This window comes from Mustela putorius, unplaced genomic scaffold (genome assembly GCF_011764305.1).
Source record: "Mustela putorius furo isolate JIRA1106 unplaced genomic scaffold, ASM1176430v1.1 tig00003911_pilon_pilon_pilon, whole genome shotgun sequence".
In the NCBI taxonomy this organism is placed as follows: Eukaryota; Metazoa; Chordata; class Mammalia; order Carnivora; family Mustelidae; genus Mustela; species Mustela putorius.
Genome location: NW_025422058.1, coordinates 487,593 through 504,057, shown reverse-complemented (window position 1 = coordinate 504,057; position 16,465 = coordinate 487,593). Strand labels below are relative to the sequence as shown.

At 36.3% G+C, this 16,465-nt stretch overlaps 1 protein-coding gene across 7 annotated transcripts in view; it reads right to left on the bottom strand.

The window, feature by feature from the left end:
* PPP1R12A (protein phosphatase 1 regulatory subunit 12A) overlaps positions 1-16,465 on the bottom strand; it is a 147,965-nt gene that overhangs the window by 81,760 nt on the left and 49,740 nt on the right. The gene's annotated exons all lie outside the window — the stretch shown is intronic.

Sequence of the window (16,465 nt, the reverse complement as noted above, 5' to 3'; positions counted from 1 at the left end):
AAGAAGCACGTATATAACTATACCATAAATGTGTTTTCCTAATATTTTGAAAAATGAAACCCAACAGAACTGTTTTTTTTTTTTTTAAAAAAAACACTTTGTATTTTATTTTCTACATTCAAAATAACAATCCTGAGAAAGTATCCAAAGGTTTCACCAAACTTGACAAAGGGATCCAGATACAAAAAGGTGGGAATCTCTTTTCACTGCATCAATTAAACATCTCCCAGAATCTCCTTTTAAAATGACTGGAGTAAAAAAAAAAAAAAAAAAAAAAAAAAAAAAAGACTGGAGTTAATTTCCCACTTAAAAATCCTTGCATGGTTGTACTATACTAAGAGAAAACATACCTGGCCCTCAATAAGCTGGTTTTGTCTTCTTTTTCAGCCTCATTTTTCTTCTGTCTTGTACCACACTTTGGGCTCCAACAATAGAGAACTATGCTTACAGTGCCAGACTAACCCATGCTCCTTTGGCATCCCTGATTTTACTTTTGTATATGTAAAGAATGGACTTTTTACCCTCTATGTCCCTAACCAACTTAAACTCTTATTCATATATATATTTTTATAGACTTCATAAAAATATCTCATTATAAAAAGAGTAAAAATGCCCAGAGTTTAAAAAAAGAAAAAACAAGAACACCTTTATATCTATCCTGTACTATTATGTTCCCTCATCAGAGATAAAAATACCAACAATATTTTCTTATAACTTTCTATGAATTTGTATGCATGTATATAAACATATGTACAGTCACTTTTGATGTTCTTTTTTGAAAAAAAATTAATGAAATTATTTTCAATGTACAGGAATGCAATGCATTATAATAGTTGAAAAATATTCCATAGTATGGCTGAATCATACTATCATTTCATACCATCTCCTAGTAGCCATGTTCTTAAATGGACAATTGACGTTATCAATCTTTAAATATTTTCCCAACATAATGGGGATAAAACTTTATTTCCTGATCACACAAGAGGCTGAAAATATTTGGATATGTGTACTGGCATTTGTATTTTCACCTCTTGTGAACTTATTTACATCTTTTGCTAGTACTTCGAATGTGTTCATTAATTTAACAAATATTTATGGGATGTTTTTATGGACTGAATGTTTGTATCCCCAAATTTCATGTTGAAATCATAACCTCCAATGTGATGGTATTAGGCGGTGGGACTTTTGGTCAGTAATTAGGCTTAGATGAAATCGCTCATCACCCATGGGTGATGCACCCATGATGGGATTACTGCTCTTACAGAAGAGGGAGACACTAGAGCTCACTGTCTTTCTGCCAAAGGACACACAACAAGATGGCAGCTATCTGCAAGCCAGGAAAAGGGCCCTTGCCAGATACAGAATTGGCCAGCACCTTGGCCCTTTCATTCCTGAGTCTCCAGAGCTATGAGAAACAAATGCCTGTTGTTTAAGCCGCCCAGTTTATGGCATTTTGTTATCCCAGCCAAAGCTAAGACAGGTATCTAGTATGTACCTAGTACTATGTTACATGCCAGGAATAATACAATTGTAAGCAAAACAAACAAAGAACTTTCCCTCAGAGAGTTTATAGTCTAGTAAAAGAAATTATTCAGAGTTAAGATTATTGTAAAACTTTGTAAGTCTTACGACAGAGAATTTTGGGGTCTCTACAAGTAAATAATAGGATAATTTAATTCAGTTAGGTCAGGAAAAGTGTTCTCTGAAGAATATGTAGGTACTAACAAAGACAATGGAAGGAAAAGTGTGTTCCAGGTAAGAAAGAACAAAAGGTACTTTATACCCGGTGATAGTTAAGGATGTATGGTCCACAAGGGCCTCGTTCATTTTCCTGAAAGAACTGATAAATCTCTATGCATATCTGTCTCTTTTAACCCCACCCCCCGTCAGTGCCTACTTTTCTGAGATGTCATATGATCAGGAATGTTTCAAAAAGATCACTTTGTGCAGTATGGAAAAATAAATCAGAATGTACAAAGAAAGTAGACAGATCAGTTAAGGAGCTACTGCAGTAGTAAAAAAAAAAATTATGTTGGAAGCTTGAATTTTATGGAAGAAATGAATGAATTCCAGAGATACCCAAGGAGATACTGGGAAATCAGCTGGATATGAAAAGTGAGGGTGAGGAAGGTATCTAGGATAAATCAAAGTTCTTGACTTGTATGATGTGATAGATGAATGGTGGCACTAATTAATGATATAGAGAAAATGAAGTTATTTCCTACATCTGACTAATAGCTATGCTACAAATATTTCTACCATACTGTAACTGCACTTAAAAAAAAAACTTTTCTATTTTGCTTAGGTAGAAATCATTCATAGGATATAAAGACTTGAGAATTAAAGGAGTACCTCAGAGTAGCTTCAGTGCTTGCAGCAGGGGGAGCTACATTGGAAGCAGAGTCTCAAGGAAATACCAGGTTGAAGCCAAATACAGACAATCCAAAATTTATATAAACAGGAAGGATCTTAAGAGAAACTAACAAGAATAAAGTCCTAAAACTACTGGCAGGAAACAGAGCCTGGAGTAATTCCTGAGCCAAAAGTTAAGGTATATATATATGCATACTCATATAATTCACAAAATCACCTGTACTCCAGGACTATCAATTGCAAATATAATTTAAAAAAAAAAAAAAAAAAAAAGATGTATAAAGGGGAGACTGGGTGGCTCAGTGGGTTAAGCCTCTGCCTTCGGCTCATGTCATGATCTCAGGGTCCTGGGATCAAGCCCCAAATCGGGCTCTCTGCTCAGGGAGAAGCCTGCTCCCTCCACACCAACACCCCAGCCCCCACCCTGGCCTGCCTCTCTGCCTTTTTGTGATCTCTCTCTCTCTGTGTCAAATAAATACATAAAATCTTTTTAAAAAAATAAACAAATGATATACAAAAATAAAGAAATAAAATACCATGGCATTAATTCTGCGCTACAATGAATAACCTAAAAAAACCATTCAAAGACTGGCTGTGTGAAAAACAGCACAAACATCTGGGTTCTGTAGACTTTGAGTCAGGCTCCCAACTCACCCTCTTGACAGCTGTGTGACATTCATTAGAACATTGGAAGCCTAGTCTATAGGCAAATGTGTGAGATTTAAATAAGTTAATGTCTATAAATAAAATTTTATCTTTTAGCCCATCATGCAAAATCATCACAGTTAGAAAGCAATGTTTAAGATAAGGTGAAATAAAGTAGCACAGATTTTCTGGAATACCAGAATTTTACTTTGAGGGGCCCTCCAGATACTGAAAACAGAAGGCTATATTTCCTTCAGAACAAAAAAAGCACGAGAGTATTATAAGCAGCTCTTGTGACTGCTAATTAGGAAACATATTTAAGATCACTTGGAAAGAAAAAATTTCATACAGGATATCCCAAATTGAAAGTCAGAAGATTGGGCTGTTTCTTAGATGAGTAGTTTTTTTTTTTTTTTTTAAATGCTTTAGAGTGTTTTTTTTTTTTAAAAAGCAGGTTTTATTGCCTTAACAATGGTTAATGATTTCCTCAAGCGATACAAATGAGGCCAACATAGAAGATACCTATAAATGATGAACTTCTTCATAAACTGTAGAAATGAAAAATGTTATTTCTCTACACCAACAAGACATAAGAAAGAGAAATTAAGGAGTCAGTCCCATTTACAATTGCACCCAAAACCATAAGATACCTAGGAATAAACCCAACCAAAGAATCTACACTCAGAAAACTATAAAGTACTCATGAAAGAAATTGAGGAAGACACAAAGAAATGGAAAAATGTTCTATGCTCCTGGATTAGAAGAATAAATATTGTGAAAATGTCTATGCTATCTAAAGCAATCTATACATTTAATGCAATTCCTATCAAAGTACCATCCATCTTTTTCAAAGAAATGGAACAAATAATCCAAAAATTTATATGGAACCAGAAAAGACCTCGAATAGCCAAAGGAATATTGAAAAAGAAAGCCAAAGTTGGTGGCATCACAATTCCGGACTTCAAGCTCTATTACAAAGCTGTCATCATCAAGACAGCATGGTACTGGCACAAAACAGACACATAGATCAATGGAACAGAATAGAGAGCCCAGAAATAGACCCTCAACTCTATGGTCAACTAATCTTCGACAAAGCAGGAAAGAATGTCCAATGGAAAAAAGACAGCCTCTTCAATAAATGGTGCTGGGAAAATTGGACAGCCACATGCAGAAAAATGAAATTGGACCATTTCCTTATACCACACACAAAAATAGACTCAAAATGGATGAAAGACCTCGATGTGAGAAAGGAGTCCATCAAAATCCTTGAGGAGAACACAGGCAGCAACCTCTTTGACCTCAGCCGCAGCAACATCTTCCTAGGAACATCACCAAAGGCAAGGGAACCAAGGGCAAAAATGAACTACTGGGATTTTATCAAGATCAAAAGTTTTTGCACAGCAAAGGAAACAGTTAACAAAATCAAAAGACAACTGACAGAATGGGAGAAGATATTTGCAAACGACCTATCAGATAAAGGACTAGTGTCCAAAATCTTAGAACTTAGCAAACTCAACAGCCAAAGAACAAATAATCCAATCAAGAAATGGGCAGAGGACATGAACAGACATTTCCGCAAAGAAGACATCCAGATGGCCAACAGACACATGAAAAAGTGCTCCACATCACTCAGCATCAGGGAAATACAAATCAAAACCACAATGAGTTATTACCTCACACCAGTCAGAAGGGCTAAAATTAACAAGTCAGGAAATGACAGATGCTGGCTAAGATGTGGAGAAAGGGGAACCCTCCTACACTGTTGGTGGGAATGCAAGCTGGTGCAACCACTCTGGAAAACAACATGGAGGTTCCTCAAAATGTTGAAATAGAACTGCCTTATGACCCAGAAATTGCACTACTGGGTATTTACCCTAAAGATACAAACATAGTGATCCGAAGGCGCACGTGCACCCGAATGTTTATAGCAGCAATGTCCACAATAGCCAAACTATGGAAAGAACAGATGAATGGATAAAGAAGATGTGGTATATATACACAATGGAATACTATGTAGTCATCAAAAGAAATGAAATCTTGCCATTTGTGACAATGTGGATGGAACTAGAGGGTATCATGCTTAGCGAAATAAGTCAAGCAGAGAAAGACAACTATCATATGATCTCCCTGATATGAAAAAGAGGTGATGCAACATGGGGGGTTAAGGGGGTAGGAGAAGAATAAATGAAACAAGATGGGATTGGGAGGGAGACAAACCAGAAGTGACTCTTAATCTCACAAAACTGAGGGTTGCTGGGGGGAGGGGGGTTGGGATAAGGAGGGTGGGGTTATGGACATTGGGGAGGGTATGTGCTATGGTGAGTGCTGTGTAGTGTGTAAACCTAGCGATTCACAGACCTGTACCCCTGGGGATAAAAATGTATGTTTATAAAAAATACAAAATTAAAAAAAAGACAAAAGAAGTGAAATATGTTAAACTGCCAGATTCACTGAGATTTATAATAATCTAGCACCTTGAGTCAATAAATAAGTTTGGACAAATTAACTGAACAGACCTCAAAATCAAGACATGATCCAAATGGACCTTTAAAAACTTATTTGCACATGTCCTAATTTAAAAATCTAACAAAAAGTGTAAAATTCTTAACCAAGTTAGTTGCAACTTGGATATGATATGTTACATAAATTTGCAGGAATCTATCTGGGTTAGAATTATTCAACATTAATTGAATTTGGAAGATAAATTTTGACAGTCTCTAACAATTGTCTTGTTTTATGAGTTTTGTCAAAAACCAATCCATAGAAGAGATTATGAGAAAGAGAAATAGTTTTTATTTAAAAAATTTGATCTTTTTAAAAACTGTCTTTAAAGTAGAAGCTAATGAGCACACAGTGATCAAAGAGACAAGGAAGAAGAAACTCCATCAGCAAGAGCTGAATATATTTAGTGTCCAAACTTAATGTATATTGACTTTTTAATTCAAAAATGAATCTTGAAAGACCAGAAAATCAACATAGCCTTAAAAAGGAAGGAAATTCTGTCACACAGATAAACCTCAAAGTCATTATGTGCTAAGCAATATAGGATTGTTACAAAAGGACAAATACTGTATGATTCCACTCTATGAAGTATCTACAGTTGTCAAAACCATAGAAACATAAAATAGAAAGCTGGTTACCAATGGCTGAGGGTACAGAGGGGAAATTAGAGTTTAGCACATACAGTTTCAGTATTACAAGATAAAAAACTCTAGAGATCTGCTGCACAACAATGTGAATATATTTGACACCACTGAACTATACACTTAAAAATCATTAAAATGGTAAATTTAGTATCGTGTGGTTTTACAATAATTTTTTTAAAATTATAAAGTCAGAAGAATACCACTGGAATAGCTGTTTCTTGAAAATCAAAATGAGTTCCTCAAAGCCATCTAATGACACAGAACTATGAACTACCTGAACTTTTCAAAGATGAGTAAGTAGAACATTATACTATTAACTTAAGAAATAGATGCTATTTTCCTTTAGTAGTCTCTGAGCAACAAAAATCTTAAAATAAGTATAAACAACCTTATGCATCTTCAGTGGGAATGCACTTTGCTATTTCATTCCTGAAGTTCTATACCACAATGAAAAACAGCTAAAAACAGCTGTAAGAATCCAAACAACAGCTCTGACATGGAACTTCTGAACAGCTTTATTAAAAACAGCAGTTCTTTATTCAGCACTTGATCAATGTTATACCACTTTCTCCAGGTCTCCATGAGAAATCTGGTGTCATTTGAATTTCCCTTCCTAAAATAGTTTTTCTTTCTACTTCAAGACTTTTGTCTTTAGTTTTCAGAGGTTTGTATGTCTTGGTGCAGAGGGCTTTGTTTTATTCCTGTTTGGAATTTGCTAGGCTTTTTGAATCTGTAGGTTGGTATCTTAACCATCACTTATCGTTTCATTAAGTATTTTTCCAGTCATGCCTTCCTTCTTTTCTGGGACTCTAATGGTACAAATGTCAGCTCCTTGTTATAGTCCCATTAAGTCTCCAAGGGTCTATTCATTTTATTTTAGTTTATTTCCTCTCTGTTGCTAAGATTTTGTAATTTCCGTTGATCTGTTTTTCGGTTCACTAATTCTTTCTTCTATCCCCTCCATTCTACTCTTGAGCCTACCCATTTTTATTTTGGTTATTAGACTTTTCAGGTCATTCCCATTTGATTCGTCTTAGTATCTGCTATTTGCACAGTTTCTTTTTGCTGTGACTTTCAATTTTTTCATTGGTTTCAAGCATGCTTATAATTGCTTTTGAAACATGTTTATGATAGCTGCTCTATAATCTGTCAGATAATTTTAAGAGTAGTATTTCTGGCAGTTCTATGTTAGTCTCATGTCTACTGATTGTCTTTTTTCATTCAATTTGGGAATTTCCTCGGTGTGACAACTGATTTTCAACTGACATCTAGATACTCTTGAGTTTTATGTTAAATGACTGTAGATCTTGCTTAAATCTTCTATGGTAGCTGGCTTTGTTTGGCTGTGGTATAGCAGAGGAAGCTGTGGAGGTGCCATATCATTACCACAAGGTGGGGGTAGAAGTTTAGGTTTTCCACTCAGCTCCACTGACACCAGAGATGGGGTGGTGGCTCCTTGTTACTTCTAGTTTACCATGAGACTTCACTGATATCTCCCTGGATAAGAAGGGTATGAGTGCTTCATTATTACTCCCCATGTGGCCTCCACTGACAATAAGGGGAGGGAGGAAGGCATCTTTACTGGTAGGCGGTGGTGAAAGTATTCACTCTCTACCCAAGGAAGGAGTAGTAGTAGCTGGCTGGTATCTACTATAGGTGGGGGTAGGGCTAGTTAACCATTTGACCAGGATTAAAGTCTGGGCTAGCTCTGGCCTAATCTGATATCAGTGCGGTAAGACTATTGGCACACCTCAATATAGCGTGGTAAGGGTGGAGGTCTACACTCCCTACACAGTCTTTGCTGGTGAAGGCACAGGTGAGACTAAGCTTCGTTTTCCCTGTGGACTTTGCCTGATTAAACAGAGTGGTTATTATTATTTTTAAGTTTTCTGCCTTGCTTAAAGACTGGGGAGGGCACCCCTCTCCCAGTACTTGGCTAACGAGATTAGGCTTTCGTTGGGTCTTTTTCTTTTTTTGGTGTGCCCATTTGTGCTTCTGGATTATCCATGTTTTCAGTTCAAAGAAACATGAAGAAAAAGAAAAGCTAGGAAACGCTCTCCTGTGGGTCCTGTGATGCCAAGCCATCATGCCTTTTCTACCCCTCAGAATCTTATGTTTTATATGCAATATTCAGGGTTTTTATTAGTTCTTAGCAGGAATAGGGAAAACCATGTCTACTCTATCTTCCCAAAAGCAGAAATTCTTCCTCATTTTTAATGTCATATTTCAATGTTTAGAACATTGGCAATTTTAACCTTAATTTTTTTTTAATTTGTCAAAACCCTAAAGGCAAAGTATTATCTTCATATATAAGTCATTTTGTTAGGTCAACTGTTAGTCCTGATACCTTGCCAAATACTTTGCTTAATTCCTGACATCAGGGTTCCACAACTGTCATAGACATAATTAATTATGCCAATAGCAAAAACCAGGCTAAGAATATCTGTGAGAGAAATGAATCTATTTGTGAAACTGGGGTCTATTTTCCAGTTATCTAGGAACCTGGATTATCACTTGTTTAAAAAAAAATCAGAATGTGGGAAAAGTATTTAAATTCCTCTATTCTCTTTGTAAAACCACCTTTAAATATAGGAAATCTTCAAGGTTCTCTCTCATTCCCTGTTTGTCTCAATTACTCTACACCTATTTGATGATGCTCTGACTCCTGAAAAGGCATATTTGTTTATTAAAATCAATTATATGCACTACTGTCTTACTTTATTATTGCAACTTTTAATCCCCAAAGGCAAAAATCCTACTCACAATTCTGAAGTGTACATTTCCTTCACATTTTAAAATCATGGAAATCTTCTATGAACAATCAATGTTACAACCCATGATGTCTTACAATGGCTATTGGCCAGGTGGCAGACACAATATGGTTGTGATTATCGGTCCCCATGTAACCTTGGTCACAGCTATTCATACTGTTCTAACTTCAGTCAACTTATGTGCATAACGGGTACCCTATTTGTTGAACTTAAAATGTCTTCTTGGATGTCAACTGAAACTTTTTGTTGGTACTTTCCGGTAAAATCAAGAAAGCATTGAAATCAAAACTTGAAGAATGCATACCAATGGCTTAAAGTAAAATCCCAAAGGCAATAAGTGAACATTCTTTGGTAACACTGCATCAATTACACTCTAAATTCCATAGAAAATAATACTGTTGTGAACAAAATCTAGGTGATTAAACACACATACAAAAACATACACAGTATCACAGTTTCATTTTTTAACCTTTTTTTAGTTGGTATATAAAATAATCACACTGTGTAACAACAATGGCATCTTAGGCTTCATGAAAACCAGTACATGCATTATAAAAACATCCAATATATTCCTGGCTTCCTACAGCACCATATCCATTAGCATCTCAAACAGGGCCTATTTTTAAAAAAATATTTATTTATTTATTTGAGATAGAGCATGAGAAAGAGCATAAGCAGGTGGCAGAAGGAGAGGGGGAAGCAGACTCCCCACTGAGCAGGGAGCCCAATGCAGGGCTCGATCCCAGGACCCTGGTGTTTCTTGGCCTGAGCCAAAAGTAGACACTTAACCAACTGAGCCACCCAGGCACCCTCAAAGAGGCATATTTAAAACCACATTCCACTACAGTCTCTTCTATGCTTCCGCCAGTCTTGCTCTTTAGGTCTCTTGGTAAGTTTAAACGCATCATTTGCTAATCACAAAGGATAAACGAGGGCAGAATAGTGTACTGGTTTAAAGGACAGACTTGAAAAGTTAGACTGACTAGGTTCACATTCTAGTTCTGCCACTTACTCTGTGTGATCACTCTGACTCAAGTTTTCTCATCTGTAAAAGAATTATCATACAGGTCAACCATCACTCATCCAAAGCCAAATTTCAAAACTTTTCATATTTTAGGAAGATAATATTGCAGATTATGTAAAAGCCCCACTGAATCTGAGGCAGCACTTCATAACCAAACACATTAATTAATATTTTTACAAAAAATGAACATATATTAATGGGATAAACAAAGACTATAAATAGCCTTATATCAGTTTAGGTCATGGTTTCCTGCCAAATGAGCCTATACCCAAATTTACAATTAGTCTGTCATTTTTCCAACTTTTTGGGGTTTGTGATTATGCATATAGACCTGTGAGGTGGTGGAAACAACATATTTTCATGTGCTTTTTAGGGTAACTGAAATTATATACTTAAAGGACTTAGAGCAGTGACTAGCACATATCAACACTCAATGAACATTAGCTATTATCAGGCATTATCACCACCTTTTGATTTTTCCTCCTATCTCACTACGCATATCCAGTGAATCACAACCAAGCCTTACCAATTCTGTTTTCCAATTTCTCTCAGGTCTGCCCCACTTCCAATTTCTGCCAATAATACTAATCTGTGAAGAATAGTTTTCCTAAAATACAGAGTGAGGATCATTCCCTAAAAATGCATCAGCACTAAAGGTCAACCTTAGCAAGGCATACAAATTCCTCTATGCTATAGACTCAGTTCATTTTGCCAACTGGATCTGCTACTCTCTATATACCACTAATGCTCTTCTTCCTGAAAAACTATGGCTCCAAAAAACTCTTCTTATCCAATGGAATCAAAAAAAGTATTTGCTTGGTTAACCAGAAAGGCCAATTAAAAAAACAGGGAGTCATAAAATAGGATATATAGGTATGAAAATAATTAAATGTAAATAAGATATTTAAATCAACACAGAAGATACTGGAGAATGTCTCCAATGTCTTAAACCTATGCTACCTTTCTTGCATAAACCATACTCATAGTACATTTCCTAAGACCTCCAAGGGTCTTTAAAATGAAGCAAAAACTTGAAGTCAACAGGAAAGCAAAGTACACACTCCCTCTGGATCTTTTACTTTCAACCCTTCATTCCTTCATTCAGCACATCCACATCTACTTAAACAGCAATTATATATATAAAATATTTATTTATTTTAGAGAGTGAGTGTCAGCAGGGAACGAGGCAGGAGAGAGAGAGACTATCAAGCAGACTCCATGCTGAGAGCAGAGCCCCATGCGGGGCTCGATGGAGTTGAGACTCCCATCAAGATGGGACCTGAAACTAAATAAAGAGTCGGACACAATTGCTGAGCCACCCAGGCACCCATCAGCAATTATATTTTTAAGGCTTGCCTTTATCAAGTCTTTCAAAGTATTTAACTTAGTTACAATAGTAATTTTCTTTTTTGTACATATTTCATCAGTTTTGGGCTATCTAATTAAATAATCAGTAACAAGTTCAGAGGCACCTGGGTGGCTCACTGGGTTGGGCCTCTGCCTTCAGCTCAAGTCATGATCTCAGGTCCTGGGATCGAGTCCTGCATCGGGCTCTCTGCTCAGCAGGGAGCCTGCTTCCCCCTTTCACTCTGCCTGCCTCTCTGCCTACTTGTGATCACTCTGTGTCAAATAAATAAATAAAATCTTTTTAAAAAAATCAATAACAAGTTCAGCACACACCCAATTAACTTTTGGTAGTCTTGTAATCCAATCGGTGAAACAGAGTAAGCAACCTTAGTAGAAGTAGCCTATTTGTTGCAATGTTTAGTTTTAACAGCTTTACAGGAAGCAGTCATTATGTTTTAACAAAGAAGTGGCAAATGCTAGTTAACACAGTGGAGGCCAGTTAAAAGAACTTTACCATATATTATTTCTCACTCATGAATAACATGACTTTGTTCAGAGAGCTCCCAACTCTCATAGGCATAAAACCCTGCTCACTGTTTAACATAACAATTAACGTCATCTCCTTTAGAATCATTCTCTGCCCTAATCAAAATCAATCACTTCTTTCGGAAACAACAGATGTTGGCAAGGATGCAGAGAAAGGAGACCCCTCTTATGCTGCTGCTGGGAATGCAAGTTGGTATAGCCACTCTGGAAAACAGTGTGGAGGTTCCTCAAGATGTTAAGAACAGAGCTACCCTATGACCCAGCAATTGCACTACTGGGTATTTATCCCAAAGATACAGACATAGTGAAAAGAAGGTGCACATGCACCCCAATGTTCATAGCATCAATGTCCACAATAGCCAAACTGTGGAAAGAGCCAAGATGCCCTTCAACAGATGAATGGGTAAAGGAGATGTGATCCATATACATAATGGAATATTCAGCCAACAGAAATGATGAATACCCACCATTTGGATCCACATGGATGCAACTGGAGAGGATTATGTCAAGTGAAGTAAGTCAAACATGGCAAGACAACTGTCACAGGGTTTCACGCATATGTGGGACATAAGCAACAGCGAGGAGGACCAGAGGGGAAGGGAGAGAATCCAAAGGGGGAGAAATCAGAGAGGGAGATAAATCATGAGAAACTTCTGACCCTGAGAAACAATCTGGGGGTTTCAGAGGAGAGGAGGGAAGGGGGTGGGGGGTAACAGGATGATGGGTATTGTGGAAGGCATGAGCTGTGATGAGCACTGGGTGTTATATTTAACTAATAAAACAATGAACACTGCATCAAGGACTAATTATGTACTATACAGTGGCTAACTGAACATGATAAAAAAAAATAAAGTGATATGGAATGGAAAAAAAAATAGCATAGGATGTGACCTGCCCACAAGAAGAATGATTGGATGTGTTTCCTTCACAGTGGGAGCAAAGCTTGTGCTTGCAGCTTTAATTCCTTGCTGCTTAAAAGACTGGGATTATTATAGTTATGCAAGGGGGATGGACTGGGAGGTGAGAATGGTCATTAAAGGATGTTTTTTGCTTTTTAAAATGGGAGGCAGTTGAACTGTAACACGACCGTGTAAAGTGGAAGGAGGCATAAACGGTATACATCATTTTAACTTAAAAATAATCACTTCTTCAGTGTTCCTTGTACATTTGTTGGTCCCTTTATTCTATGTAGTATTAGTTAATTAACTTCACATGTATCTGTAAGTTTGAGATTAGGAATGGAGTTGTAGCCATTTTTATCTCTCACAATGCCTAAAACTACTTATGAGATGGTTGTGATACAATGAAAAGAACATCAGAATTTGAGTCCTGAGAATGAAGTTTCAGTTCTGATTGTAAAACGGAAGTAACAGTGAACATTCCCATACTGTTCTTTAAAAAAGCAGTAAGAATGTATATGAGAAAATGATTTTTACAGTTTTAAGCAAACACACCTCATTATATAATAGTAAGATAAAAGTATCTCTTATATAAAATTTAAATATTTTTGTAGGATTCTAGACTTAGTTTCACCTTCTGAGACTCCTAATCAAAATACACCGTCTGCTTTAGAAAAAGTATTGTTCTTGACAAGAAATATGTAAATAAAACCAAAATTCATGAATTTGACAACTCTTCTTGAAGCTCAAATATCCACATATCAAAGTAAGTGTGACATGACTACTACTTTACTATCCTCTTGTTCTTCTCATCTAGTTACATTTACTTTCATACCAGATGACATGACAGTTTTTTTATAATCAGGAGAACCAAGAGCTCAGCTATTTTTCACTAAAAGCCATGACTAAATACAGTATTTTGAATAATACCAATTTAGCTAACATTTACTGAATACTAAATATGCTATATATTGTACCAAGTATCTTACACACATTCTCTAATCTTTACAATAGTCTTATAGAATAGGAGTAAGTATTTTTATTTTATAGATGAAGAAAAGAGGTTCAGAGAAGCTGCAAATCTGCCTAAAGTTAAGAGCAATTCTGGCTTCTACTCTGAATGCATTATGAATCCACTGGAAGGATTTGAATAAAAATGTGATGTCATCCCACTTGTAGTATTTTAAATGGATCATCCTGGTTGCCGTGTGGAAAACAGATGGGGGGGGGAGGTGGCAAGAGGATGGTTATAATTAAAATTGTTGCAACTATAATAATTCCAGTGAAAAACAACAGTGTCCAGGATCAGGAAGAAATTAAAGAGATGATGAAAATAGTCACATACTGGATATATTTTGAAGGGTAAGCCAAGAGAAATCTTGAGGATTATATTGGATGTTTATGGAATAAAGCTATAATGAAGAAAAGCCAAGCCATAAATAAGCCATCACAAATATTTAAAAGTTACCATACTCTTAAATAATTGATACTTTAATGATCATGTGACAAAGCTCATGAAACTTTTTCCAAGCTGTAAATAGGACCATGAAAATGTCACTGAATGTAATCCTACTAGCTTTTTTTTTTTTAAGATTTCATTTATTTGAGAGAGAGAGAGAGAGAGAGAGAGCGCGTGTGCAAGAGAGAGCCAATACAAGCCAGAAGGGGGATAGGGGCAGAGGAAGAGGAAGAAGCAGACTCTCAGCCCTATTGTGGGGCTCAATCCCAGGAATTTAAGCTGAAGGCAGATGCCTAACTGACTGAGCCACCCAGGCACCCCCTACTAGCATTTTATAAGGATATAAAATCTTCAGTAGTAGTGGCTTTGAAACTACTCCAAACACAAGGAAAAATGCATTAAACATACTAATTATGCACTATTCCATCCTATATAAACTAAATAATGCAAGCTTTATACAGGTCTAGTTTTCTCTACTATTGAAAATTTTTATGGCAAACACCAAAGCTACTCAAGATAAAAGCACTCCTAGGAGTGCCTAGGTGGCTCAACCGACTGATCTTCCAACTCTTGATTTTGGCTCAGGTCACAACCTCAGGGTTATAGGATCAAGACCTGCATTGGGCCCTGCTCAGTAATGAGTCTGCTTGGGACTCTTTCCCTCTTCTTCTCTCTCCCCTCTGTGCCCCTTCCCCTGCTCATGCATGAAGCTTCTCTTTCTCTCTCTCAAATAAATGAATTAAAAAAAAAAAAAAGAAAAGAAAAATAAAGCAAGCACTCCTAAACATCTGTGGTAGAAGCCTAAAAAAAGAAAAGTGATGAAATTAAAATATAAAAAGATATCAGAATAATCACATCAATAACCAAAACATTAATAAAACAAACTGTTTACTAAAGTCATTCAAATAAATAGAATTCTTTGGCCAATTAAGAAGAACAGGCTGTATAAACTACAATGACATACATACACGGAGTAATAAAACCTAAACAATGAGAACAATGAGAAATAGGTCTATATACCCCACCATATAGTGATCTCCAGAATAGACTGTTAAGAGAAAAAAGCAAATGAAGAAATATGTATATGGTATTCTATCATTTACCTACAAGGGGAAATAATATTTTCAATGATACTTGTATTAATAAACAAACTGGGGGGATGCCTGGGTGGCTCAGTAGGTTCAGCTGCTGCCTTCGGCTTGGGTCATGATTCCAGGGCCCTGGGATCAAGTACCAAACGGGCTCCTTGCTTGGCGAGAGCCTGCTTCTCTCTCCACCTCTGCCTGCTACTCTGCCTGCTTGTGCACTCATGCGCGCACTCTCTCTCTCTCTCTCTGATAAATAAATAAAATATTAAAAACAAAACCCACACTGGGGTAAAATATAAAATTTGCAAAATAATGTGGAAGGAAACAGGATAGATAGAATTGCCATTAGAACTCAGTATTTTATGTAAATTATAAAACAAAATTAAATTAAAAAAGCAAACTCTAAAAAATAAATAAAATTGAACAATGAACCTAACAGTATATCTAATTGGTGGCATAACCACACAGAAGAGAGCTATTTCAAGTGCTTTCAACACTTTATGATGGTACATGTGAAGTGGGATACCTTAAGGACCAAAAGAAATGTCCCCACACAAAACTTCAAACTGCTTTCAGTAATCATATTATTGTTGTTAGTGGTATTGTATAGTGGCATTATTATAAAGAGCCTAACATACGTGTAATATATAATGAAGCAAATTAGTAATCATGTGTTATTTTAATACTACAATTCCTGGCAATGAAATAAAGAGAGAAAGGACATATTAATACAAGACAAAAAAGGTAAAGGAAAACATCCTGGTGCCAAGAATGAATTTGAAGCAATGACCAACTCAGTAGCAATGAATAGTTCTAACATCCATTACTAAAAACAGGGCTCACCAGAGAAATAGCAATTCCAAACCCGGGGTGGGGGGGAAAAAAAAAGGGACATCTTGTAATGCTGGCTAGCAAGGAAGGTTTAAAGATCACTTCATTTGTTCATATCCCAAGGTCTTAGAAGCTAACATGAAGAGACTCTTGATAACCAAAGACGTATAATTTACTAATCAATAAAGATAATGCCAGTAACATATAAAGCGCATTAAGTATATATAAATGTAAGAGCTCCTGAAGTTGCTTATCCCTCAAAAAACCAATTAGTCCTTTTTGAAGGTAACTAATGAACCAACTTACTATTTTAAGAATCTGTATATAGAGGAAAAG